This window comes from Thunnus thynnus, chromosome 13, assembly GCF_963924715.1.
Source record: "Thunnus thynnus chromosome 13, fThuThy2.1, whole genome shotgun sequence".
Taxonomy (NCBI): domain Eukaryota; kingdom Metazoa; phylum Chordata; class Actinopteri; order Scombriformes; family Scombridae; genus Thunnus; species Thunnus thynnus.
Window position 1 is genome coordinate 1,007,178 of NC_089529.1, and position 21,257 is coordinate 1,028,434.

At 41.7% G+C, this 21,257-nt stretch overlaps 1 protein-coding gene across 2 annotated transcripts in view; it reads left to right on the top strand.

Moving 5' to 3' along the window:
• LOC137195114 (CXADR-like membrane protein) overlaps positions 1 to 21,257 on the top strand; it is a 99,337-nt gene that overhangs the window by 53,796 nt on the left and 24,284 nt on the right. Inside the window, exon 1 of one of the 2 annotated variants that reach the window (XM_067607191.1) lies at positions 19,176 to 19,387. The exons of the other annotated variant lie outside the window; for it this stretch is intronic. The gene's annotated coding sequence lies outside the window, so the exon portion shown is untranslated. Of the gene's footprint in view, positions 1 to 19,175; positions 19,388 to 21,257 lie in introns of those variants that run through there. 2 annotated transcript variants of the gene reach the window in all.

Here is a 21,257-nt window from a genome sequence, read left to right on the forward strand (position 1 = left end):
AAGTCAGAACAAAATGTTCTTCCAAAGTGATCACCTTTGAAACACAAAATGATCTTTTCCCCAAAGAGAAGCCAAAGCTCATTAGATCTGTTCTGCAGCACAAACACTTCAATCACTGTTGTTCCACTGAACATAATAAAAGGACAAATGAGAGGAAGAGATCCCTTTTCCTCCCTCTCTGTCACACACACACACACAGACACACACACCAATTTTGACATGGAGATGGGATTTCTCTCTTGCCATTGTCTCTGTCCTCTCAGTCAATTATATCTGAGTGAAAGGGAGCGGCATTTGTCCAAATCATCTTTGTCAGGATAGCAAACTTTACTGAGCTCCTTCTGAATCCTTTTTCCTTTCATCTGGAAAATGTTAGCATATTAGCACTTCAAAAACACCACTATTAAAGCTATTTATTCTGTTGCTCACTGCCAAATGGGGCACCCATTAAGAAAGTTATTCTGTGGAAACCTTTAATCTGATATGGGCATATTACTGTCAGCTGAAAGATAAACTGCAAGAAAGAGTAAAAAAAGAGAAGAAAGATATCATCCATAGCAGCCATTTGTTATTTATGAAATCTCAGTCTCATCTTTGCTCAGAGGGTGTAATATATGTTATAGCTCATTATGATAAATGTGGCGGAGGGGAGACATGATGGCACTGATGGCAGTGAGAGGCAGAAGGCAGGGCAGGGCCACCTCGCAGCCACATCATTAAGATGCTTTGAGATGAGAGTCTCTTCACGTTTGTTCCCCTTCATGTCAAACTGCTCATGAACACACCACCCACTGCGCCAATGTCAAATGACTCCCTGAGCACCAGTGTGTTCAGCCCACATTAACATTATTCATGCTGACAGAGAGTCACGACTCCTGTGAGAGAAAACTCCCTCCTCCTCTCCAGGTGGACTCAGATCAGACATAGCGTGCATTTTTGCTCCAGGCTGGAACAAACAACATGACTTTTAAGATATGTACAACTGCAATTTGATCTCTAATTTAGATTAACCTGTTTTTTTTTGTGGAGGTTAAACTCTTGGTTTAAAGGTGTTTGACCTCTGCTCAGTTCAACATGCACAACAGAAGACAAATGCTCAAGCACCATGTTTATTTTGATTCCATGTTTCAGTAGTTTGAGAGTTTCTGATAAGACATGCAGTATGTCCACAACAATGCCTTGTTGTGTTATCATCTGATTTATTTTGGAGGAGCTTAGACACTTTATCTCTTTGACATACTTCAACAGGAATTATGTTCATACCAGATGATTGACCAGTGAAGGAAACAATGTGCCCTTTTTTTAATTAAAGTAAGGCTGATGTGTGAGCAAGTAACACACTCAACTTACATGCCAGGGATCAGACTTTACATCTCATCACAGTCTTAACAATTAATGTTTTTTGGACATTTTTCATTGTTTAACCTTAATCTTAACCTTGTATATCTGGGGTTTTGCAGAGTCATCCAGTATCAACTTTCTGCCAGTGTGACATTGTTGCATGTTTAAATTAATTTAATTAGGAGAGACATATTATATTACACTGTATATCACACTTATAACTGACTGTAGGACTGTAACTAATTATTATTCTGATTATTGATTAATCTGGCTAATTTTTCAATTTGTAGAAAATAAATAATTTTGCTTAATCATTGGCTCTATAAAACATCAGAAAATGAAAAAAATGTCCTAAAGCCCACAGTGATGTGTGGATATTCAGTTTACTATCAAATAAGACAAAAAAAGCAGTAAATACTCTTATGATTAGGAATGTTTGACATGTTTGCTTTAGAAATGACATTAACAATTGATAGATTATCAAAATAGTTTCAGATTATTTTTTCTTTGGATCAATTTATGGATTAATCAACTAATAGTTTCACCTCTAAATTACTGAAAAGTTCCCATCATTAACATCAGACATCAACATTAACCATACTGGACAATTACATCACTCTTGACTGGAACTACTGAGTGGTTTCTCAATACATTTTACATCTCCAAATCCCACTCTCAATAGTTGTTAGCAAGGTTCATGAGTTTTGAGAAGAGCACTGATGTGTACCTGACTGGACTGACCAGACTTTTGAGTGGGTGTTTTCCAGACTGAAGTCTTGTAGTGAAAACTGATTGAATGATATATAATCTGGTTTAACAACACTGTAATTTTCCATCCATACTGTTTATTGTAGTTTGCATTTCTTCTCATGAAAACACTGATTTAATAAAAGTAGTGTTTATTATTGTTTCTTTTAATAGCAAGGGCTCTGCCTGATGCCATCATGGTACAGTACGTAATACACCAAGGACTGACATAAATAGACAGCTTTCACAACAGATACATCATGTGCACTCCTCTTTAAAGTTTGACTTTGATCAGCACAAGAAAAGTACAATGTTTGACCAAAAGCTAAGCCTGACACAGTGTCTTCTGGTCCACTGCTCTTCATTATTGTGTATGCAGGTGGAGGATGTTTAAAAAAAAAACAGAACATTGTGGTATGAAGGTAAACAAATTCTGTTTCAGCCTGTTATTAAGATTTTTTTTTAGAAATAATCATCAATTCAAAGGATCATTCTCCCGTCATTATCATCATCAAATTTAATTGCAGGCTCATCATGTCAACCTATCATGTCATTGAAGGCCCTACCCTGCTGTCTTTGTGACCACTGACCAAGGGCGATTTTCTTGTTTGGTTGCGTGACAAGACGGTGACAGGGCTGTGACTAAGTCTGCTGCAACGATGGGGAAACGGCAGTGGTGATGATTGCAGTGATGATGGTGATGTCAGTGTGGCGCTGACATGTCACGGCTGTCCTCATTAAAAGCTTCTGAATTCTAAGCAGACCTTACAGCTGGCTCTGCTGCCAGATCACATAATTAGTGAAGGGAAGGATCAATTGAATGCAATCAGAGGTCACAGAAACACACTAAAGTGCTTGAGAGATGTTTGTTTTTTTTATTAAGGTTTCAAAAGTGATCTGAATAGGGGAATATGTCTCCTAGATTGGTATGAAAGGCCTGATTTGTTTGTTGAATTGTGTGATTTATGTTTCAAGTTGAATAGTTTCCATTTGTGTCAGTAGCTTCTGTGTGTACTGTATGTAAGCAAGACAGAGAGGTCCTGTTTGAGTGGTTCATGCTATATAGATCAATTATGATCATATTTCAAAGCTCTCAGCTCTCTTTAATCTCCTCTTCTGTTCTCATCCACCTTACCACCTCCATGCATACTGCTCTTTCCTGTCACATTTTAATAACAGTTTGTGGTACAAGTAGAGGACTTTTCTGATGACAGCAGAACATTGTTCCTATTGAAGCAGGTTTTATTATGCACAACAAAATATGTATTTCATGTCAGTGTGCAAGAGTGTCAAGAGTGAAAGTTTAATTTGCCCTGCTGTTCTGGAGAATAAAGATATTTGATATAGGTACTTAAATGTATTATTGTGTTGACATTTACTGGACAGTAACTGTGTTGTCTTAACCTCAATAGCAAGAGAGAGAGGAGTAACAAATGCCAAACCAAAGAGGTCTGAATAGCATCAGGTTCATCAAGATAGTAAAGAAGAAATAGAAGAGATACTATAGTAAAAAAAGAGAGACAGAAGATAGTTAAGAAGAGAGAAAAAAAGTATAAAACATAATAAAATAAAATAAATAAAGTAAAATAAAAATGAAAAAAAACCTCTATTTCAGCTTGACCATGGAGTTAAGTGGTACATTGATCTGTACATTGATGGTAGGAAAATAGAGATTTGATCAGAATTGTTGGGCCTTGGTTACAGGTTTGGCTATCAGCAATAATTAATGATTATCAAAGATAATTATTACTTATTAAAATCAATAGAAATTATTAATAAGAATTTATAATAACGGGTCCCCATCCTGGGGTCAGGGAAAAAAATAGCCAGTCGATTGATTCAGTCTCATAATTTACTAAACTATCAACTTAGAACTCTGATTAATAATTAACGTAATAACTATAACCACAATTACCATATCAATAGACAGTTATGAATTAAGGATTTTGGAGTTCTTTGCAGAGCAGATGTTGGTAAAACTCATTCTTTTGCCACATTAGACAGCTTGTGTATCCAAAAACGTTTATTTAAAAAGATAAAAGAGCAAAACACACAATATGTAATCCAACTAGAGAGGCTATATACAGATGTGTGTGTGTGTGTGTGTGTGTGTGTGTGTGTGTGTGTGTGTGTGTGTGTTTGTGTTAGCATGTGAACTGCAAATAGGGGAAAACAATAGCAGGATGGCTGAAGTCAAATGGTGACTGAACACTAGGCATGCAGACAATATGGCTGACAAAGAAAACAAAAGGCCAGTCCATGTGGTGTCTTTAAACCACATGTGCTGCCAGAAGCAAAGTGTGCAAAGCTGGGTGTTAAATGTCTGTGGGTTTAAGGTCAATTGGTGTAGGATAAAGGTGCCGGGTTAGGAAGAGGTTAGTTGCATGCAAGGCCTAGTAGTCACTGTGTGTGAAGCATGCTAACATCAACTAAATTAAACAGTCCTGTGCTTTGGCCATGTGTTGTCCTATGCTATGCCCAGTATGTTACCATGTCCATGGAGAAACAGATGCTTTAGTTTGCTGCTTTGTTGAGTCCAGGGAAGAGTTGTGGTGCCGATGCTGTAATCTTTGGAGGGAATACCAGTCACTCCTTTGTCCTGCTGAATTTGCATTTCTTAAGGACTCCCTCTGTTTCTTGTTGAAACATCTGGTTGGCCTTTGAGACTCAACAGAAGGAAGAACAGACAACCTACTAAAATAAGAAACAAAGGGTTGCCACTTTTTAAGAAAGTGCTTGCTGGACCCTCTAAGTGTAAATTTGATCTCTAGGTGCAGAAATTACATCATATCTTTCAGCCAGGCAGAGAATGAAGGGAGTGTAGGCGATTTCGGGGTTAGGAGTATTCTTCACCTGGATAAAAGTGTTGCAAAAGCAATCATGTCAGCCTCGTTGGAGTTGTAAGCATAGGGCTCTGCTGATACCCTGAAGATGGCCAATAACAGGCATGGCTGTAAGCTGTTATTATGTTATGCTGTTATTAATTACATCAAGAGTACACCAAAAATCGAAGACCAATATGATTCCAACACTGGGCAAGACCAGAACATGTGTGAGAGTTCTGCCTTTAGACTGCTGCAATGGTCACATTTCGAATCGGATAAATTTCATGCAGTCTAGATTTACTGAAATGGGCTCTGTGCACCACCTTTAGTTGGGTTAGACTGAGTCGAGCACAGGACGATGAAGAATTCACTCTTTCTAATGCTGCATCCCACCAATCCTCAGCCAACTCCATTCCCAGTTCCCCCTCCTGTCTGGACTTTGATTTGGAGACTGTATTACTGATCAAGGACATGGTGTTTGGATAAATTTCAGATATAAGCCCCTTGAGTAGGATTTAGTTTGAAAAGACTCTCCCATTTGGATTCTTGAGGGGGCCCAGGAGAGGAATCAAACTTTGTACATACAAAGTGATGGATCTGAAGATAACAGAACAAGTTTGAATGGAGAAGATTAAATTTAAGACATAAAGAATTTAAGCTAGAAAAAAATATCACCATCATATCGGTCTTTGAAACGATTGATACCCAATCTGTTCCATAGAGTAAAGGTCGAGTCCAATATGGAGGAAGTAAATAAGTGGTTATTGCTAATAGGCCCTAGACATGATGCTAAACTTAAAATGACGGTGGAACTGTATGCATACCTTTAAAGTTAACAGCACCAATAGGTTTGAAGAGTAGTGGGAGGAAGATAGAGGGAGAGAAGAACAAACCAGTGCAGACAGTGGGATGAGTGTTATGATTGCGCCCCTAGGCTACACCAGTTAGCGCGAGGCCGCCACTATTTCTTGGTCTCTGTAAAATAGTTTTACTGATTCTAGGAGCCTTAGTGCATGATACCTTGAAATTGGGGTGAAGTCTTGAGCACCATAGAGAATGGTTCAATTGCCATGGCGAAGAGTAGCGGAGATAACAGGCATCCCTGATGTGTCCCCCTGGATAGTGGAATATATGGCGAGTGTATAGAGTTGGTAGTGACACAGGATCACAAGATACTTTTTATTCAAAGTATTTGTGTAATAGTGTCATTCCCTCCTTTTCCATTATTATTTTGGTATATTTCATCATGAAATAAAGGGTCAGGTTGACACATGCACTGTGCTGCACTGAAAAGCCCACTGAGATAGTCTGCATGCATAATCAGAAATTCTTTCTCATTAGTGACACCTGTGGCCGTTAAATGAGCTGTACACTCATCCTGGTGCTCACGCTCACGTGGTTGCACACGTGTTTGCAGCACGAGACTATTGCAGGTGATGTCTTTTTCCTCGCTTACACTTCTCATAATTACATAAAAGATGTCTAATGTGTTTTGCACCGTGTTTCAGCAAAGCATCAGTCAGTCCCCCCTTGCTGTATGTACGTGCACTCGCTCACTCACACACAAACACACGCACAGAGGCTCCTGCTGCGCTGAGGATGCTGGCCCATGAGAGCCAATCTGCACTGCCCTTCTCGCACAAATATTCATTAATCGACCACCCGAACCCAACCCGACCTGCAAACCGCCACCCTCTTTTTACCAACCATGTTCACTAAACACTGTTAGGCTCAGTGAGCTGTGGTTGGTCAGCAATGAGCTGTGGCTGGGGAGCAACGCGCTGTGGTCGAGAAGCAACTGGCTGTGGCAAGGGAGCAACACACTGCGGTTTTGTTGTGAAATGTGTGCTTATTACGACCTTTGGACTACCAACAGGAAAAACAAAAGGAGTAAGCTGTGTTCTGCTATCGCTCTGGATTTTGTTTTCTGCTCCTTTGTTTGTTGAGGAAATAATGTTGTTTTAGCTGTGTGTGCTCAGGAGTGGGCGAGTTGTTGTTGAATGTTGTGAAATGTGTAGTGGTTGATGGAGGCAGCTAGCTGTCTTATTAGCCGAGGAGCTAATATCTGCAGGGTGTTTCTAATTGGATAGCGCAGTTTTTGTTGTGTTGTTGTGTCGTTATGCCAGTTGTTTGTTGACGTTAGCGGGAGAGAGGCAAGGCACTCAAGAGCATGCAAAAACTTCACTACTGTTGGATTTTCACAGAACATGAACACAAATGAGACACAGGAGGTTTTCTGTGAATGATACACATCCAGTGTGTTTTGGAGTCAGTGTAACTCTGAATATTTAGGAGAACAAATCAGTTTTCTTTCATCTTCTGGGGTAATCTGATGTTCAGTCAATTACAAATACTGAGGAGCAAAAAAATTTCCACGTTTCATATATTGAGGTCTAAACTGTGTTGATAGATGATTGGTTTAAATGTCATTACATAATGAAATTAAGACTGTGTAACATTTAAGTATACTGTACAGGCCCAGCAGAAAATATAACAGTGCTGTGACTCATTCTCAAAATGTTTCACAGCGTTTCCATGTTCACCAGTCGTGTCTTCTCACAGAGCATGGTTGCCATTTTGTATTGACTACACTGCAGAGAGACAGACAGACACTGCATCTGGACTGGTCACATGTACCACCTGGTGGTTGTTGATATGCAGTGCAGCTACTCCTGAATAAATTATCCCACCCCCCTTCACTGCCGCCGCAGCATTACCATGGTATCTTGCGGTATCACTGCGGTAATCACGTCAATTGAAATGAGTTACATCTGCAATTAACATTCTAAATGTGAACCCCAATCAAATATGCAAGTTCTGTTGGCTTGCATTAGGTGACTGTAAAAGGTTTGCGGTACATTGTTTCCATCTCAATCACCACACACAACCTTGTTGAGCTTGTTAGTGGGCATCAGAGCGCCTGTTTCCCTCTGACGAAAAACTGATGAATCTGGTGTTTTGTTTATTGAGGAAGTAACTCTCTGAATGACATGTCCAGTCAGTGACTAGTCCAGTGAACAGTTTTGAATGACTATATGAATGAGGCGGAAGTAGATTATGGTGCAGGAGCAGAGGTGGTTGTTATGAATGTTTCGTTTCCTTTTTCGCTCATGAAAACAGATCATCATGCAATCCACTGTCATTGCAAGGGGTTAGCATTTGATGCTCAAAAGACAGATTTGGGGTAGAATTGCTTATCATAAGTATGTAAGTAAAGGAAAGGAAGTTAACTCCAGGTGTTTGGGAGGCTTGATGCTTATGGAGACAGCCCTGAGGCCAGAAGCTCACAGGTTCAGTCTGCAGTTCATCTGATCATCCTTCTGCTCTGTAAAAGCAGAAATCCTACCCCCACATTCCACAGTATTTCTGCCTGCAAAAAGATCCCATGTGAGTGGAAATTACTGTCAAAAAAAGGAGTTGGAGAACAAAGGTCGAATGCTGAAGACCTGAAGAATGGAAGAGGGGGAGAAGAAAAGACTGAGGATGTGGAACACTGAGCAGGGGAATTAGGGCTGGAGGGGAAAAGGACTGGAGGTGGAGGGGAGAGTAGATAAGGGCAGTTTAAAGTGGATATATAGGTCATCCACAGGGGTCATGGCAACATTTAATGGTACTTTGAGACATCTCGGCCTGTCTCTATGGGCTACCACATGGACATTCTCTAACATACACATTGTTCACATGTCACTCCAACAGTTCTTACTTAGAGCTGCACTGATTCTTTACAACAACTACCTTCACATTCAACTTTAATCGAAAATTCTGAGTTTGGTAGAGTTCTAAACTGGATAAATGCTTATGTGTGTGTCAGTCTCAATGAAAGCATGAACACCATGCAATAAAATCAGCCAAATTTGTCTATATACAATTTGCATGTGAAACATTATATTTCAAATGAAAAATATCCCAAAACAACATGTACCTATATGTGAATTTCTCATGTGATTTTTTTCATGTGAGAAATTTGTTTTGTTTCATATGTAATACATTCATATGTTCTTTTTCAAAGACTTGAACCCATGAGTTAAAGAATGACATGATTTTAAAAAAAGCAAAAGTTACTCCTCCCCGTGTTTGACAGTAGAGAGCGTCCAGCTTCACTGTCTGTTTGAAGCGTTTGTTCAGGCTATTTCTTCTGCAAGGCTGATGCAACTATCAAAGGGGCACTGAATGGGCATCCTTGTCAGCTCATTAAGTATCTCTGGTGGATAGTTGACCCTTTCTGGGTATTTGGCCTCTGGCTTGACCCTAAGAGCATGTTGTAAACACACCAGTGACTGCTGCTCATCACTGCACATTCACTGAGAGCCTGCAGCGGAAAGCTGGGAGCTCCCTAGAAGTTGGAGAAGGAAGTTGTTGACAGACAGATGGAAATGTTTCAAATGTTTTGTACTGAAGGAAAATGAAGGACAACTTATGGTATGCATTTATCAGATTTACAGTTTTCACCTTACCTAAGAAACTACTGTGGCATTGACTCTAGTTCCTTACATTCTCCTTCGCACTGCAAGGTGAAGTCTCACATCTCTGATATGCATGGACTCTGTCACAAAGATGACCTTTGAACCTGGTGGCTGTATTTACACCTTATCAGACTGACAAATGGCTAACCCCTGGCCAGCCTGGTCTTCTGCTTTTCCTGCACTGTGATTTGTTGATACTAATTCAAGTTGGCACTGCAGGGGCCTCTGAAAACACATTGGCTACAAAGATTTGGCATCGTCTGCAAGATAGGCACTTCCCATATCCCAGGTGAGCTGCTGGTAATTGTTAAGTGTTGATATGCAGCTGAATACGTAATTTGTGATAGAATAAAGGGAGGAATGATGCTTTCACAGCAGTTGTGTGGCTGAGTGTGCCCACTCTTCCTTTCTTCTCTCTCTCCCCACCAATCCAACTGATGGATCACTACAGATGGGATTCTTTTTCTGAGGCTCCTCTGGTTTGTTTTGTATTCCCCCCTCTCTCTCTTTCACCACCCACTGATCTGCTTATTCAAAGTCCTTACTAACCCCCATCCCCTTATTCATTTAACATTCATGCCAGGCTCGCAGTCTGCCCACATTGTTCATAAGCAGAGCAGTTTGAATATTGCTATTGATTAGTCTTTTCTTTCTTCTTTCTCTTTTAAATATGCTAATAGTCTAATGCACCTGTAGGTTGTTTCATTTGCTTTGAACCTAAATTGAACATTCACCCTGTACCTTTGCACAATTAAAAGTGAGCACATGTTTCTAAACCAAGGTGACATGGATTGAAGTGCATCTGGATTTTAGTTACTTGTCATCTCACAAGGTGGAACTTTCAAATAGAAATTCCATTATGTTTTACTTTATCTCATCTCACGTTCTGATCCCCATCTCACCTCAAACAGCCTTTTCATTTTCATCCATATTTTTTGGCATCGCACTCGATCCTCTCCTCTTAAGTGCTACTGAAAGATAGTCACCATAAAGCCAAGCGATAAGATTTTACTTCCTAGTGTTGAAGGAAAATCCATTTATTTTGGACTCCAAAGTGTTGTCTCCAGCTAAGAGGGCTGATGCCTTGATTACATTCCAAGTGCTATAATACCCAAAGTGCTTGGATAGAAAGGGGATGTCCCTCCCCTCTCCAGAGTTTAATGAAAATAGATCAGGTATGCATTTTAATCACAGGAGGATGGGAGGTAGGAAAAGGGGACAGGGGAAGATTAAGTTGAAAAGGAATGAGTGGAACTAATTTGGATATTAGAATTTTTTCATAAACATTGACATTTAATGAGAAAGTTGTGCTCTATTTTTCTACAATTATTCAACATTATTTCTCCACTTGCTTTCATGTTTGACAAATGCCTCAGTGTTCTGCTTTAATGGCATTTCAGCTCATCTGTTTCTAGTTCCATTCATTACAATATGTCTGTAGGGAGGCCCCTCAGTTTCTCTTCTGTTGATAGATATGTCTAGATAGGTATTGATAGGTATGTCTGCTGAGTGATGTCACTCCAAATGAATAAAGCATTGACCCGGGAGGACTGTCAGTCCAGATCTTCCATCTTTCTCTCTCTCACAAACACAGCCTATTTGATGATAGGGTTCTGGCACAGCATCTCCAATGTTGATTTAGTCTGCTGTAGGGCTTTGGGAGGTGATATGTGAAAAGAGAGCCATGTGGGGAAGTAAAGGAAGTGACGGGAGAGAAGGGAGAGAGGGTTGGGTTGTGTTGGGAAGCTTTAGTCTGACCATTCATCTGGTTCCAATCACTCTACCTCTCCTGCCTCCTGCTGTCAGACCTGCCTGAATGTAGGACAGGAACCGTGATCAGCCATTGTGTGTATTTGTGTGTGTGTGTGTGTGAGTGTGAGTGGGTTGAGGGGTGGGAAGGAGGTTGTTGTGCATTTGCCAGGGGATGTGTGTTTTTCTGGTGTGTGTCCACATGGTGGGAAGTCTTCCCGTGTGCCAACTTACAGTATGTGTTGTGTGTGCAAGCATAGGGGTTTCCAAATGTTTGTGTTGCCTGTATGCCAGTAATATCTACAGTGCAGTAGAAAGAAATGAATCCACCAGGTTAAAAAAGATTTGTCTCCTTGGTTATAAATGGGATCTGTTATTTTATACAAGGCTAAAAGTTTGTAGCCACACCTTGTAAAGCTGCTCATACACACTGGAAAACAAAATTGTTAGATGGATGAAAAAAAGGAGTCCACAATTTGTTATTCTTAAATTATTAAAACAAATGGGGCAAAAATGTAAGGTGTGCCTGGAAGGTTGTGCTTAAAGAAAGCAAGAGATGTAGCATTTTTTCCCCTTCCCTAAAACCTTTATTTAAAATGAACTTTATTTAAATAGATGCGTCATTAAAGGTGTACTATGCATGATTTTTTAAAAACAATATATGGACTCATACAAAAATAATCCCTCTCATTCATCACTAATGACCCACTAGAAATGTGTGGCGGTGTATGTATCTGCAGAGCCCCTGCTCTCTGCCTGTATTTTCTTATTATTTTGCTGTGTTCGGGACATTTCCGGGTGTCAACCTTTGAGCAGTGGGTGTGTAGCTCCCAGCCAATAACAGCACACAGGTGAGGTGAGGTCAGGACCAGGTAACATCACTGTCTCCGTCTCTCTCCTCTGCTCCACTCTGCTCTCTGTCTCTGTGTCATGGATGTATAAAGAGCTGCAGGTCTGTGTGTCTGTTTGACTGAGGGCGGGGCTGAGCTACACACACACAGAGCAGAGAGGCCACAGTGGACAGGATGCAGCTCTGCATTCACACAAAATCCAGCAATGTGGCACCTTCCCACAGGGGTGTGCAGAGGTGTGGGTGTGTTTATTTGTGCTTGAGAACGTAATTGCCGTGAAACACCAGGAAATAATGTTTCATTTATCTGATTCACGGCTTTGTCCTTGCCAGCGCCATTCGTTCTCATCATTCAAGTGAAGTCAAGAAATGTTTTTTAAACAATGACAAAGATATAATTTAATATAAACATATGTTTGTATCAATTTTAATCTAGACTACAGTTTGCAGTTAGCAGCTTTAAAGCTGTTACATCATCTCACATTTCATATCATGTTATGCTTCCCCACGTTTTATGATAAAGTGATAGCATCTAGCACTGGAGGGACACATGGACGATTACAATGTGTCGGTTTAATGTTTTGATAAGCTGACCAACATGTAGCTGCTTCAAACATGTTTAAGTATGTGTTGTCCAAGTTACAGACTCAGGGTGTCATGTCATTCATCTCCTAAAACATCAATCTGGCTCTATGCATCCAGCGGGTGTGGGGCCCCAGGGAAGACCTTTATTCACCCTGCTGAGTCTAGTTCCTGTCCTGCTGCCTCTCGCGGTGTGAGGAGGACAAGGTCCAGACCACTGGGGCCTTAATCCATCTGCTGAGATAAAGAGGCCAGAAGGAATGTGTGTGTGTGTGTATGTGTGTGTGTGTGTGTGTGTGTGTATATGTGTGTGTGTGTGTGTGTGTGTGTGTGTGTGTGTGTATGTGTGTGTGTGTGTGTGTGTGTGTGTGTGTGTGTGTGTGAGTGAGTGAGTGAGTGTAGGGGCTGATGAATCTTAAAGGTTGATTCAACATTTCCTCACTTACTTACTTATACCTTCAATTCTTGAATTAACTGAATTTATAAACTTAATAGGTTTTAGGTTTTCAGTTGAATGTGTCCACAGTTTTTCTTCAATGTTCGTGGTTGTGTCTGTAGGGGTGTAGTTAGGTATTGGATGCAATGCTTCATCCTTTCAACAAGCCAGGATTGTTTTCTTTTTAATGGCTTTGAATAAGAAATAAGTCATCAAAGTTCTGCTCTGCTCCAGTTCAGTTTCATGCAGCTCTAATTGCTGTGGACCTCAGTCTGTTTTACAGCCATGTATGGTCTAGTTCATGGTTGGTTGGGGTGCCATCCAGCCAACTTCTCCTCCTAATTAGTCATATTTTTACACCATGATGTCTGCAGTGTTCAGGTCTGTTTTACAGCCTCTCTGCAAGTGGTTAAAGAATGTAATACTGTGTCAAGCTGCCCCAGGGCTGTTGCAACAGACTTAATGAAAACCAAACCTACTTTGTGGATTTTGATAATTAGCAAACTTTTAAAACAACTAAGGAGCCAATTGAAAGGTGGTCTTAGTGGCATGTAGAGTAGGTTCTGCACTATGACACACATAAGTGCTAACAGAAGTGCTTTGACAGAGACATTATTTTAAATAATATATTTGGGTCTGTGTGATGGCCCCTCTGCTTTGTGCTCCTTGTTGCTGCTGTGTTCTTTGTTTGCAGGGGCAGGTTCCTGAGCACACTGATTAGCAGGATGGGACACACCTGGGCCTGGTGTGCCCCATATATAAAGTCAGAGAAGCTGCCAGTTCAGATCCTCTCTCCTCTCCCCCACACTCTCCTGCGTTGCTTTTTGGTTCCTTTTCTTTTGTTTATACAACACCCACACAGCATACATTCACTCATCCACTCCCTAAATGACTGATTTTACAGACTAACCCTACCTATTGTTATTTTTTGTTTGTTTTGAGTAATTTTGTGTTAAATAAATTTACTTTTGTATTATTGAATACCCATGTGACTTCCCTTTTCCACAGTCTAGAGCCGGGCTGTGACAGTCTGCATAATTAAATAATAACTGCATAAAATCAAACAATTTAAATGTTTAAAGACATTTAAGTATGTAAAAACAAACACTGAACAGAATATTCTTTGCAGTGTTTTTGGACTAGATCTCCAAGTGTAAAGCTGTAACAGTCACCTTTTCCTATGAAAAATCCAAGAAGTCCTCTTAAACAACCAAATGCATCGTATGACCATGTGATTCAAGAAAGACACATAGGAGCATTTTCTAATTTGGCGTCCCTATTGGCAATAATCTGTAGGACAACATAATTTGCCTGTGTTTTCCAAAACCGTTGCACATTACTGTTAAAAATAATGTTTTATGATGTGACAACGCTATGGTTAAAGGAAAATTCCAGTTTTTTTCAACCTGATGTATTTCCCATAAATGTGACCATTATTGCTCTATGTGTCATGCTAATTTTGCTGTGTCCGGCGACTCACAAAAAGACGTACATTGCACTCAACGATGAACATCAGGGTAATCTGCTGAGACTCCTACAGCTTTCCAAATAAATATGATTTTTAATGAATCATTTAAAATGTTTATCTCTGAGTCTGAACAAAAGTAAACACAGAAACTAGCAGCCATTATGACTAACTGCATAGAGATCTTTATCTGGGACAACTTACAGAACCATCCGCATATTCATCCACGCATACCAATTTGTTGACATGTATGAGGCTGACTTTCACAGCGGTTAGACTGTAAGGAAACTCAAAAACTAAGTGCAGTGACAGATTATCCTGTGGATTAGTATGAGTCATTTCACTTTGATGGCCAACCGTGTTTTTTTGAGCCAGAGTACAGAGAGGAGCTAAAACAACTGGAAGAGGAAACACAAAGAATGAAGGCAGAATGGCAACAGGAATGTCAGGAAATACAGCATACATTAACGGTTACCTCGGAGAAACTGCTGATGTTCCTGCGGTCACTGTTCTCCTCTTTTGTCGAGTGAGGAGGAAAATGGTTGCTGCAGAGAGTCACCTGACTCGGAAAATCTAGAAGTGTCCACAGATCAGAGTAATCCCAGCTGTTTACAAATGGATAGTTGATACATTTGCAGCATGTATCAGCAAAGTCCAGGAGACTGTTTCACCTCCACAAAATCAGCCAAACACAACATTGGCTGGACCAAACACTCAGCCTCACATGGTAAGAAAAATGCGAGTACACTATGTAAATCTCTATTGTCCAGTGGTAATCCATTAAACTGCACAATGTATATCTTGTCATTTTATCCTTGCAGCTTGGAAACTTGCAGGCATGAACCATTTTATTTCATCTACTAAGTTACTACTTCTATAGCAGGAAGTGATGCTGAGCTATCCACAGCCTCAGACGTAAACAAACCAATGTGTTCTGAATATAGACATCTCTGCAGTCAGCCATAATGGTTGCTACAGATGGCTAGTTTCTGTATTTACTTCTGTGCAGACCAAGAAACAAACTTTTGTAGTGATTCATGTAAAAATCATGTTTATTTGGAAAGCTGTAGGAGTCTCAACAACTTGCCCTGATGATCGTCATTTTGTGTGATACGTCTTCTTGTGAATCACCAGAATCTCTATAAAGGAGCTGGAGAGAGCAAAATTAGCATGACACAGAGAACCACAATGGCCACATTTATGGGAAATACATCAGGTTGAAATAAACTGGAATTTTCCTTTAAGGTCTAGTTAGGTTTAGGCACAAAAACCTCTTGGTTAGGTTTAGGGAAAGATTATGGTTTCGGTTAAAATGATCACTTTGTTAAGGTCAGAGAAACATGTGGTGTGGGCTAAAGTTACAATTTCCTTAAACTTAGGTGATCTTTGTCATCATGACAATAATAATAGCTGGGTTAATTAACTGGGTTAAGGTTAGGGGGTGATCGTAGTTTGCCACTCTATTGGAAATACTCTCCTCCAATCACACACATGCAGTCGCCCACTGAAATTTGCATGTATGTAGCTGGCTAATCAGGACACGCCTACTGATTATGTGTGTCTCACACAGTATATAAGGCAGCGCTTCGCTGCCACTTTCATCTCAAAACCATTTAAGCAAACGGTGTAGGAGCGGATGGGTCCATAGTTAGAGGGCTTTGCCTGTGTTTATAGAACTAGGGTTACAATATTGTAACCTTCGTTCTATCTTACACAGGCTCTGCCCTCTACTGGACTCTATGGGAACAGTAGGTGGAGCCAGATGAATGTTTGCCCTGCCGTGACATGTCATCAGACTGCCTCACTGAGTCCAGCCAGCAAAAGGTTAGTTGCCGTGGCCCTCCTACTACTTTATAATCCAAGCCGCTTCAGTGGAGCAGTAATGGGCCTAACCCAGCCCAGTTAACATGTACATGAAACTGGATGTATCCATGGCCTGTCCTCACAGGGGTCAAAAACCATATGACACCCTGCACACATCATTCTGAGTCATCATAGATCACAGGAGAATGCAGGTGTATATTGCCCAAGGGTAAGGTGTCAGCTGTGATACACCTGACACCTTATGAAGGGATAAAACCTTCAATGAGCAATGGTGGATCCTGCTCTTGCTGCCTGGATGGTCTGCACCACCTGTGCAGACAGTTCAGCCAGCATCAGCCTGTCCCTCTCCGAAACCAAGCCTTGAGAGGTTGGCCCAATGTAGGCAGTGCACCTATCAAGCCCGCCTCCTGGGACAGGATCCCCAGACCTGGGGGAAGGATCAGGGATGGGCCGCCAACATCTGGGTCATCTCTGTGTAGTATCAGGATGACCGACAACTGCTCTTGTTTCACTCTCTCCAACAGCATGAGACAAAGAGAAGGAAAGGTGTAAAGCAGCCTCCTTGGCCAGGGCACATGTGCAAACATGTATACTCCCATCGGTGGATCATCTAGCGGCATCAGGGAGAACCAGAGTGGGTAATGGGTGTTGTTCTGACTGGTGAACAGGTCCGCTTCTGCTTTCCTGTACTACCTTGGGGTGCAGCCTCCACTCATCTGCCAGAGGGCCGCATCTTGACATGAAGACAGTGTCCCTGTTTTCCAGACCTGGAATGTAGACGGTTCTCAGTGACAGAAAGTTTTCTGAAGCCCATAACCGCAGGTTCCCTGACATCCTCAACAAGGCTGCACATCAGACTTTGCCCTGCGTGTTGATGTAGGCAACCGTAGTGCGTTTGTCTGTTCTCATGCACATATTCAAGATTCAAGATTCATTTATTATCATTTTACAACACAAAATGTATAACGAAATGTAGTTTGTAGTCCCTTAATGCTACTCACAAAAACAGAAATTATATAAATGGATTAATAAATAGTAAGTCGTAGAAATAAAATGATTTTTTATATTGGAGTGCAGAGGATGAATTGAGGATTCTCACAGCCTGAGGAAAAAAGCTGCTCTGTAGTCTGGTGGTACAACAGCGGATACTTCTGTATCCCTTGCCAGACAGTAGCAGGGTGAACAGGCTGTGGTTGGGGTTGGCATTGTCTTTTAGTATCCTTTCGGCTCTGTCTAGGCTTTGTGCAGGCTCCTCACCTCACCGATATCACTGATGCTTGGTAGATGGGTACCGATGATGTTCTGGGCAGTTTTAATCACCCACTACAGAGCCTTCCTGTCTTGGAACATGTACATCCCATGCCAATTTGTGATGTTTCCAGTCAGAATGCTCTCTATTGCTCCTCTGTAAAAGTTAACAAGAACTACTTGGGACAGGAATTTTGCCTTCTTAAGTTTCCTTAAGAAGTACAGTTGTTGAGTTGAGATGTGTGATGTCCATGACAGGTTGTCTGTGATGGAGATACCCAGGAACTTAAAACTGTTCACCTGCTCCACTGATGTAGACAGGGCTGTATGTCTTTGCCTCCCTTTTTCCTAAAATCAACAATCAGCTTCTTGGTTTTGTTGATGTTGAGCAGTAGGTTGTTCTCTGTGCACCATTCTGCAAGATTTTTGATTTCTTCCTGATATGAACTCTCGTCTGGAAATTTCACAACAGAGTTTTCTCCATGGCGGGGGTTGCAGTCATGGGTGTAGAGCATGAATAGGAGGGGGCTGAGCGCATGGTGGGATGGAGCCAGGTCTCTGCAAAGATGTGGACACAACAGTCTCTGATTTCCTGTTGTTGAGTTAGCCTGAGTCTGTTTTATCCATTTTATTTTCTTGTGACCGGACATTAGCCAGAAGTAGGTTGGGTAAAGGAATAGCCTTGGATCCGAGCTTTGTTAGTTTGGCTTTGATCCAAGCTCCCTCCCCTCTCTTTCTGGGGCAATCGCACCACTTGCGGTGACGTTTGGTCTGGCTTATCCAGCTGGGTGTTCGGGAGACACCGTTGGCAGTGATTGTTTCAAGGTCCACTGCACTTAATCCTTTCCCTGTACTTCCTTTTCCAATGTTGATGAGTGTATTTCTGTCATAAGTAATACGCGCTTCATTAATAAAGGTGAAAAAATAGCAAATTAAAATAAAAATGTAGCAAAGTTTTAGGGAGCTACTGGCTGCTGCATCTTTTGATGGTTGGTGTGTTGGCTTTCCCCTGAAGGCCACACACCATCTATCTCTCTCCTCAGGCTGGTGCCTGGCGAAACCAGGTTAGGCGCAGCACCAACTTGGCTGTGTGGCCCATTCCCTCGCCCTGGCCATGACAATGAGGTTGTTTAATTGGAAGAAAACCCTCATAACCTGGCCGTGCAGTGGCTGCAGTGCTGTGTTCACACTTGCTGAATGTGCGGGGAGCCAGGGAGTAGCCAAATGGTAGCCTGTTGTACTCAGCCTGAGGCATTACTCCCTAAGGAGGAGATAAAGCTGTCAGCCGCTCCCTCATTAACCCGAAGGATAAGCTGCGTATGCTGGTCCCTTGACGGATAGCGGTGAGAACAAGATAGGGGTTAACCCCAGTGACACTCAACACTCCCGGGTTGTTGGCTGCTACGACCAGCTGCGTGCCCAGCCGGAAAATTTTCTCAAAATATTCCAGTGTGTCCCTATCTTGCACCAGTGGAGGAAGCAGCTTCCTGCTCACTGACCAGCCAGTTGAGTGAGGAATCAGGAGGGCTGCAATCTGAGGAGGAGGGGGGGCGCACCAGGACAGCCTGTCTCTGTGTGACCCTGCACTCTCAGGAAGGAAATCAATCCCACAACTGGTGACTTCATTTTCAGTGGCTCCTTCCAGGACACTTCAACACACTGCCAAATGTCCGAGAGAGGAGGCAAAACAAAGGCTGGTTGAGCCAGATGAACTGGCCGTCAGAAAGGTGGAAGTCCTCAGCAGTGCCTCAACCGAGGCACTTGAAACAGAGGACATGTCTGTCTGCAGCAGAGATGAAGCTGGGGCATAATGGGCAGAAGCAAGTTTGCTGGAGTGGCGACTCCATTTGTGGAGGGGTAAGATCAGTGAGCATAAGCAAGTTTGCTGGAGTGGCGACTCCATTTGTGGAGAGGTAAGATCAGTGAGCAGATTCGCTGTCGCTGGAGTGAGAAGGATGAGAGCTGCAGCAAAGCACTGCCTTATATACTGTGTAAGACATATGTAATCGGTAGGTATGTTCTGATTGGCCAACTACGTACAGGGGTGATTGCGTGTGTGATAGGAGGAGAGTATTATCCATAGAACGTAGTGGAGGGCAGAGCTGTGTAAGATAGAACAGGAAACGAACAGCAGTCTTCTGTAGCAAAGTCCACTGTTGGGTTAATGCCTGCATCCACCCCTAGTCCTCCCCTAGCAATGAGGAAAATTGTCAACTTCTATTTATGTCATCTGAAATGCACCGCTGCTCTGGGTCAGAAATACGACGACTGCTAGATAGTGTCCATCACTCAAACATTACTATATGTCATTTTTGGGTGACTGACATTACGATCTGTTGTGTCGTTTTTCTTGGGAGGGCAGTCTCAAAAAATTACCATCGGCTCACAGCGACCCCTGACATGTGCAGTTAAGAACTGATAATTTGTCAGTCTATGTGACAAGCCGCGTTTTACTTAAGGGGCAAAAGGGAGCCTGTGTTAATAATAACCTCTTCTCTTGGCTAGTAAAAGACAGAAGTGACATCTGATGTATTGAGAATATGTCTGACTGTGAGCCATTTTTAAATCAAATGTGTTAGTGAGGGAATCAACATTTCTGCCTCCTCAGAGTTCTCTTCATATATGTCACTCATTAGCTGTTCTGATGGACTTTAACACTCAAGATGTTCTGTTACACATGGCTGAATGAGCATGTCTGTGTGTGATCCCTAGAGCTCTTGCTGCAAATGTACGGGTATGAATATAGTCTGACCAGACTGTCTCAGGGACACATCCTGAAGAACACTACAACAATATCACTTATTATAGCCTCACACATGACAGACTCAATCAACTTTTCTATGACACAGTGTCAATACAAACTGAATATTAAAGCTTCAAAAACATAATGTTGTTGGGTGATGGCTATTGTGTTGGATTGCACTAAATAGTACATGCTTTCCTAATAAACTGGTACTGTAAACTGCAGTGTGTGTGGTAAAGGTGGTAAAACTCCTTCTCCTGCAAATATAAAGTGTGATGAAAGAAAGTTTAGACAACTTTGCCCTCAACTACATCCCTTTTCTCAGCAGGTTGCAAGTATGCAACACCTGAAATCTAGCTCTGACAGTAAAGTGGAGGATGTCCTCGCCTGTGGCAGCATCTTACTACATGGAGTGTGACACCTAAAAAAATCAGCAAACTCCAGGGAGTGAGTCTCCCCTGCAGCCACGGTCTGCAATGTTGTGTTATCCCCTATTACTTCCATAATAGGGAGAACTCTCATCTGCAATTTATGTTATAGTATGTGTTAGGACAACACACAGTCAGCACCATTTCCCACCCAATGGGCACAGAACTTGCAAATTGCAGCAAAAAAGGACTTGCAGTTCTAAAGTGTATTACATATATTGATTGGGGAGGGTCAATGCTATATAACCAGCAGTTCTGCTTCCTTGTAGCAGCAGGTGCTGAAAACTCCATATATACAGCAGCAGTGACGTGTCACTGGGGCTCAGACTCAAGAACTGACAGTATTTTATATAGCACTTTTATTTAGTGCATGAAATCTGAGGGACAATTTTGCAGAAATTGTGAATTACACCATCAGTGATGCCAAATGGTGCAATTTTGATCGTAACACATTTCTCTTAATGATTGTTGCCAAGATGCACAGTCAGCAAAATGTATATAAAACTTAGTACTTGTAGTAGCATGTTAGTGCTGACAAGGGCGTCTGGACTTTGGT